We start from the raw sequence: 7514 nt of genomic DNA on the forward strand, positions 1-7514 counted from the left end.
AATAGACCCGACAGCCGTAGGTTTCACTAGAGGCTTCTCTCATAAAGGCAAATAATATGGTGGGTGAATAAATTACTATCGAGCAATTGATAGAAAAAGGCAAAGTTATGAAGATATCCAAGGCAATGATTATGCAATATAGTCATCACGTCCGTGTCAAGTAGACCGACTCCTGCCTGCGTCTATTACTATTACTCCACACATCTTTTTATCCTCAATGGCAAAAATCTCTACTCCTAATGTCTGAGTTAGTGAATAGTATCCACGGTTTATTTTCGTCTCACCACTTTTGTCCATTTTATTTTGCTGTTTTTTTTCGTCCCGCCACCCTACCCTAGAAAAAATTGTACGCTGCCGCTCCTCTCGATCCACCCCCTCCAGCTGCGACCTCTCTCTCTCTCTCGTCTCCCGCTCCACCGCTGCCGCCCCATCTCCCGCTCCGCCGCCCTCATCTCCCGCTCCGCCACCGAGAGGAGTTGCCCTTCACCGCCGCTGAGATCCTGTGCCTCTTTGCAGATCCCTCTCGCCCTCCTCTTCGCCCATCCACCTAGATCGAAAGTCGAAACCCGCCGCCCCTCTGTCCCTGCTGGTGCTCGACGGAAGACGAGGGCGGCTCCTCCTGGCGATTTCCCATGGTCCTCGGCGGCGACGACGGCTAGGTTAATCCTCTTTCTCTGGCTCACCCAGTTTGCTCGGGCCGGCGAGCTAGGGTTAGGGTTACCAGCTCGACGCCGCCCCGTGATGTCACAGGTGCTGCTATTACCCGCCGCCGGCCCCGTGTGCTCGTGGCCGGCCCGTATTGATGTTGTTGTTCGTGGCTGGCCCCCCTGTTTTTTCGTGCTGCAGCTGCTTACTCTCCTCACATGCGGAGGACTCGGTTGGGCGAGGTGGTGCGTCCGCCTTGATTTATATGAGTACGCTATACATCGCTGCTTGATGCCAACAGATGCCTAGGTTTCAACCCAGTACAGTCCAGAAAAAAGCCCCAAGCATGAAAGCATCCACCGATCCAGCAGCGCACGACTTGATTATTTTCCTCTGCATGTACGCACTAGGTGCTCCAAGCCTCCAACGTCGCGTCGCCGGCTGCCGTCCCAGCCTTCCCATGCCCAGCTCCCCTGGTCTCGGCTCCCGCCATCCTTCGTGAGCCTGCTGCCCGGCTAACTGCCTGTGAGAGGACGTCCCAGCCGTCGTGAGTGCTGTCGTTCGTGGCCACACTGTTCCCTGCATGGTTTGCTCATTGCTTGATAAACTTCCTTTCATGCTTGGTAATTTTACATCACAGGATATTATAACTGGTGTTTGGCTCAAAGTTTTAGCTAAAGTATGTGGCCAGCTTATGTGGCATCAGGTGGTAGCCGGTGAAAGGTCCGCCCCATCTTAATATTTTTTCATCCTCCGCCACTGACTGTGCTCATGTGTCGTGCTCGTGTAGCTGCAGCGAAAAGACAATGGGATGATGGGCGCCAGGGCGGGCGCTGGCGATCGGCGGAAGGCGCTGGCGGCTACCCGGCTCCACTACTGGCCGCCACAGCTCCACCGGCCGTGCGCAAGTCCTTTTTTACTTGCGCTCCTCTCTTACTATGCAGCTGCGATGGCAGCGGACGAGGCCGCGAGGAAAGACGCCAACAACATGCAGCAGTAGCAGCGTCTTAGCAGCAGGTCAATTTCCATTCCGGCAACGGTGGACTTCACCATTTTTAATACTCCAGCCCCAGATTTTGTTGCGAAGGCTTTTGATATTGTGGTGCAAGAATTGATACCTAACGCAATGCCTGGACAAAGTATGAGCCGTTCCTTACCTGGTAAACCTCTTAGAGGATTCACTGGAGCTGCCCTTCTAAAACATGATTCAGTTTGCATGTATTCAGTGACAGAGGTTGAACTGACACGTGTGAAGAACTCAACGATTTGATCGAGGGTAATTTTCTATCCCACAGACCGATCCATTTGAAAAAGATTTGATATCCCCCTGTTCACTTTGCACTGTGGGTAATTGCTGCAGAAGATATAGGAATGTAGCATTTTTTTATGGTTATCCGAATGAAAGGAAAACTGAAGAGAAGTGGCCCCAAATCGAAAAACACTTTTTCAATTGAACTGTCATGTAAATGTCCAAAATTGAGATGATTAATTCACTTATGTATGGTGTAAAATTTATATGCTGGTGGTGTTCTTTTTATGGTTTCAGCTTGTGTGGTGGCACTCACATGTACCAAATTGCACGTTTTCTGTGATGTGGTATAACACCATGGTGAAGAAACCATTCAGACTCCACAGACAAAATCATTCGGACATGGCAGTGAACCATTCATTTGTTACATGGAGTGCGGTCGACAAATTAGGTATTTCTTTCATTTGTGCTGTCATTTATTTTATATATATTTATGTGAAATAAATATACTCAATTGGATGTTTTCTGTTGGGTGATTTTGGAATCATCCAACAGTTTTTGATTTTAGAACTTTTCATCTAACCTTATATTTTCTACGGAAATTTTAGGTTTGGGTCATACTTCACCATCACTTGCGTCCGACAAACTACCTGAGCTGCAATTGTCTCCAAACTGGACGTAGAAATAGTCAGAATCTTAATTTCAAGTTCTTCACGTACACTTTGCTCTTAGTGCCAGGCTCTAGGAACTGTTCCCATATTATTTATTTTATATGCTAGAAATCCAAATCTTAGACTTATGTAGTATTAAATTACTTAATGGTGTGCAAAGTCTACTTCTAGGATAAGATCATCTTTCAGCAATAGTATTGAACTGTGCAAAGTTAAGTTCTATTTTTTTGGCCGTGCAAAACAAAAATCACATTGGACCTCCAACGCATGGCAACTCAGCAAAGACAGGCGTCAGTTCATGCACACCCTCCCTCCAGCAGCTCATATCTTAGGCATATTCTCTGTTTTCTTGCAATTTTAGAAAGATCCTCTTGGTGATCTCAGATTGTCATGCAAGTTAAGAAACATTTTAGTTTATGTCGTCTCTTTTCTTTTAATGCTCAGCTTGTATCCTCTTGCAATGCAAGATTATCCATATTGCTGGCAGCCCTTATTTTTTATGTGTGCTTTACTATTCATTTTTTCGTGCCTATGCATTAAACTGATAATGTAATATGGAGATCCAAAAAGCTTATTGAGATATTGATATCGCTTCTCTATAAATGGAAGAAGGAAGTCTTTTATGTGATTCTTTTTTCCATTAAAATGCACTCCAGTTTCTTCATGGATTAGTTATTCAAACCTGCAGTTCTTTCTATAGTCATCAAGGGCAACATGAATAACTCCATTTTGGAACATAAGGCTGGACATAATTTAAGGAATGAATCCACTTCCCTCAAGAAGGACAACGACCACGAGGTATATATACCATATGTGTTGATACCATTTTATTACATTTACGAGTTCTTGTTTATGTGTAATTATCGTAAAACTAGCTGGATCAATTTAGTCTTGTTTTGACTGGATGAATAACAACAGAAGGAGTACCTTATGACCTGTCATTTTATACGTACCTTTTCAATTAAAGAAGTGCAATAGCTAAGAATTATAGCCCTTGTGCTATATGGATGAAGGTTCGACAAAAAAATAGCACAAAACCAAACGAACACTAGCATTAACTCAATCTTAATGCAAGTATTTTCATGAAAGACAGTGCTACCATTGAGCTGAAGGAGCCAGGTGTAGGCGTTCCTAGAGATATCTCTAGTAGCCCCGCAGCTGAAGCGGGTGGTGCGGTGGTGGTGTGTGACATGGTACAACGAGTGCTGCAAGGTAGGCAAGGGGCCTGAATATGTTTCCACTGTAGGCACATGTTGGTAGAAGACAAATTAAAGTGTGCAGATATGCACTCGAAGGACATTATCTTCAGGTTCAGAAGGAAGGAAAAAGTTCTGCAGAATGCCCTCTTGTTGGATGTGATATATTGAGGGAGTCCAGGATTAGGGGGTCCTCAGACAGCCGGACTATATGCTTATGCCGGACTGTTGGACTATGAAGATACAAGACTGAAGACTCCGTCCCGTGTTCGTGTGGGACTTTCCTTTGCGTGGAAGGCAAGCTTGGCAATTCAGATATGTAGATTCCCTTCTCTGTATTCGACTCTGTGTAACCCTAGCCCCCTCCGGTGTCTATATAAACCGGAGGGGTTTAGTCCGTAGGACAACAATAATCGTAATCATAGGCTAGCTTCTAGGGTTTAGCCTCTACGATCTCGTGGTAGATCAACTCTTGTAATACTCATATCATCAAGATCAATCAAGCAGGAAGTAGGATATTACCACTATAGAGAGGGCCCGAATCTGAGTAAACATTGTGTCCCTCGCCTACCATTAGCCTTAGATGCACAGTTCGGGATCCCCTACCTGAGATCTGCCGGTTTTGACACCGACACTGGAAGCTTGAATTACATTGCCGACATCCGCGGAGACTTGATCTTCGACAGATTCGAGCCCATGACAGGTACACCCTACAGTTGCGACGAGCATGACCTAGATCGGCCATCAGACGGTGTTCAGGAGATCGCACCTGCAACTGCCCTGGCTTTAAATCCAGATCAGATCGTGCCATCCAAGGACGGGTGGATGGACCCGCCATGGAGGCCGCACACTCAGCGGTGGTATTGACAAACACAGATCTCACCTCCAAAGAGGTCTGTGTCATCGAACCCTCGGATTCGTCTCCGGCCATAGGCTCTGAATCACTTGCGTCCGTGCCCATCAGACCTAACTGGGCACCGATCATGGAGTTTAGCTCCACCGATATCTTTCAGCACTCGCCCTTTGGCGACGTGCTAAACTCACTAAAATCTCTCTCCCTGTCAGGAGATTCTTGGCCGAACTATGTTCGGCTTGAGTGGAAAGCGGACGATGAAGGAATTCAGAACCCACCCACCACCCACTTAATAGCCACTGTCAACGACTTAACCGACATGCTTGATTTCGACTCCGAAGACATCGACGGTATGGACGACGATGTCGAAAAAGAACAGGAACCACCACCCACAGGGTGCTGGACAGCCACCTCATCATATGATATATATATATGGTGGACACACCCAAAGAAAATAATGACGAGGATCAAAAGGATGCAACGGAGGACGATCCTCTTGAGACGCAACCCAAGCGCCGACGTCAGCGGCGCCGCTCTAAATCCTGCCATAGCAAAAACAGCGGTACCGGCACCAGAGACAATAACACTTCGGATGATGCCGAAGACAAAAACAATCCCACCCAGCCAAGCTTCGAGCGGGCTAGACAGGAGGATGGGCAAGCTAGCCCTGATGAACAGGCAATGGACGGAGACTCAGAGGATGACAATTACAAGCCCCTCTCCGAAGACGAGGTAAGCCTCGACGACGATGAGTTTATCGTGCCTGAGGATCCCGTCGAGCAGGAGCGCTTCAAGCGCCGGCTTATAGCCACTGCAAAGAGCCTGAAGAAAAAAGCAACAACTTATAGCTGATCAAGATCTGCTAACTGACAGATGGACTGAGGTCCTGGCGGCCGAGGAATACGGACTCGAGTGCCCAACCAAAAGCTACCCGAGGCGCAGGTTATTACCTCAATTCTAGGACGAGGCACTAGAGCCTATACTACCAGCGCAGGATGCGGCTGACCGACCACCTTGTGGCTGAAATAAATTGGCGTATCAACCCGAACACCAGCCCGCACACTGTCGCCAAGCAAACAAAAACACGAAGGCCCGGGGCTACATGCACGACCTGCGAGACGAATTGAAAAATAAAGCAAGACAGTCAAGATCGATCTAAGGATCGCGGGGGCGCGCCCCAACGCATGACGATGACCGCCAAGCCAGATAGACTAAATACAAATCCGTCCGGGGTGAATACAGCAGACCAGTCTCATCCGAACTGCATCGTGATGTAGCCCGACATAGAGGCGCCGCACACCTCCTACGCTTCACTGATGAAGTAATGGATCATGAATTCCCAGAAGGGTTTAAACCCGTGAACATCGAACCATATGATGGGACAACAGACCCCGCGGTATGGATTGAAGACTTCCTTCTCCACATTCACATGGCCCGCGGTGATGACTTACATGCCATCAAGTACCTCCCACTAAAGATCAAGGGACCGACTGGGCATTGGCTGAATAGGCTGCCAGCAAACTCCATTGGCAGTTGGGAGAACCTGGAAGATGCATTCCTCGACAACTTTCAGGGCACTTATGTGCGACCACCGGACGCTAATGACTTAAGTCACATAACCCAACAGCCCAGAGAGTCAGCCAGGAAATTCTGGACCCAGTTCTTAGCTAAAAAGAACCAAATTGTCGACTGTCCGGATGCCAAAGCCCTAGCGGCCTTTAAGCATAACATCCGTGACGAGTGGCTTGCCCGACACCTTGTCCAAGAGGAGCCAAAATCCATGGCAGCCCTTACAACACTCATGACCCGCTTTTGTGCAGGCGAGGACAACCGGTTGGCTCGTAGCAACAGCACCTCAAGAAAACCTGGGACTTCTGAATCATGAAATAACAACAGCAAGCCCCAATGCAGCAAACACAAGCGGCAGAATAATGGCGATGATGCCGAAGACACGTCCGCCAATGCCGGATTCAGTGGCTCCAAGTCCGGTCAACAGAAGAGGCCATTTAAAAGGAATAGTCCGGGCACGTCTAGTCTGGACCGTATACTCGACCGTCCATGTAAAATTCACGGCACCCCAGGAACACCAGCAAATCATACCAATAGAGAATGTTGGGTCTTCAAACAAGCTGGCAAGTCAGGTGCCGAAAACAAGGAGAAGGGGTCGCAAAGCAATGACGACGACGAGGAGCCCCGACCACCAAAGATACGAGGGCAAAAGAAGTTTCCCCCGCTAATTAAAACGGTGAATATGATTAACGCCACCTATATTCCCAAGTGGGAGCGGAGGCACACACTAAGGGACGCCTACACGATGGAGCCAGTCGCCCCAAAGTTCAACCCATGGCCGTCCGGCCCGATCACCTTTGATCGCAAGGATCGTCCGGCCAATATCCATCAGGGCGGCTCAGTTGCGCTAGTCCTTGACCCAATAATTGACGGATTCCACCTCACACGAGTCCTTATGGACGGAGACAGCAGTCTGAACCTGCTTTATCAGGATATAGTGTGCAAGGTGGGTATCAATCCTTCAAAGATCAAACCCACTAAAACCACCTTTAAAGATGTGATACCAGGCATGGAGGCCCGCTGTACAGGCTCCGTCACTCTGGAAGTAGTCTTCGGACCCCCGGATAACTACCGTAACAAAGAGTTAACCTTTGATATCGTCCCTTTTCGCAGCTGCTATCATGCACTGCTCGGACGAACCACATTCGCTCAATTCAATGCGGTGCCACATTATGCTTATCTTAAGCTCAAAATGCCCGGTCCACACGGTGTCTTAACAGTTAATGGCAAAGCCGAACGCTCCCCCGTACTAAAGAGCACACCGCTGCCTTAACAGTAGAAGTGCAGACTGGCATTTTTCGATCGAACCTTCATTCGACAACCAGGCTCTC

General features: G+C 48.2%; 1 long non-coding RNA gene across 4 annotated transcripts; it reads left to right on the forward strand.

Annotated features, from left to right (window-relative positions):
* Window positions 1-345: 345 nt before the first annotated feature.
* LOC123044888 (uncharacterized) lies at window positions 346-4148 on the forward strand. Of its 4 annotated transcripts, none has more exons than XR_006420672.1 (5): window positions 346-659; window positions 1436-1921; window positions 2192-2345; window positions 2503-3363; window positions 3655-4141. It is a non-coding gene; the product is annotated as an uncharacterized lncRNA (long non-coding RNA). The 4 variants fall into 4 exon arrangements; XR_006420671.1 differs by having other exon boundaries at window positions 3659-4141; XR_006420673.1 differs by having other exon boundaries at window positions 3812-4139.
* The last annotated feature ends 3366 nt before the right edge of the window (window positions 4149-7514 follow it).

This window comes from Triticum aestivum, chromosome 2B (assembly GCF_018294505.1).
Source record: "Triticum aestivum cultivar Chinese Spring chromosome 2B, IWGSC CS RefSeq v2.1, whole genome shotgun sequence".
Classification (NCBI taxonomy): Eukaryota; Viridiplantae; Streptophyta; class Magnoliopsida; order Poales; family Poaceae; genus Triticum; species Triticum aestivum.